Genomic DNA, 374 nt, shown 5'->3' on the forward strand with positions numbered 1-374 from the left:
GATAGAATCGTCCTTTTCATTAAAAAATCAGTCCAGATAATCAACGCGGAATTACATATGAATAAAGTGGAATTCACAACAAGCATTAGCTACTTTACTTTGGATTATTCAAATCATGATCTTTATAATTCATCCGCCATCATCAGTCCCAGGGCTAAATTTTTTCCTTCTCATTAACAAATATTTTTTCTACCATCGGTTTTTCCCAAACTTGGCACCGAATGATGCCAAATGCCGACCGCCCAGGCGCCTTTGTACCATTAAGGGGGACTTTGCAATCGATGGTGCCTCGCGTGGGATCGTTTGATGCCTGTAAAGCGTGGGGGAAGTCTACGGGGAAAATTACTATTCATGGATAATTGCACAGGAATTTC

This window comes from Penaeus monodon, chromosome 25 (genome assembly GCF_015228065.2).
Source record: "Penaeus monodon isolate SGIC_2016 chromosome 25, NSTDA_Pmon_1, whole genome shotgun sequence".
Taxonomy (NCBI): domain Eukaryota; kingdom Metazoa; phylum Arthropoda; class Malacostraca; order Decapoda; family Penaeidae; genus Penaeus; species Penaeus monodon.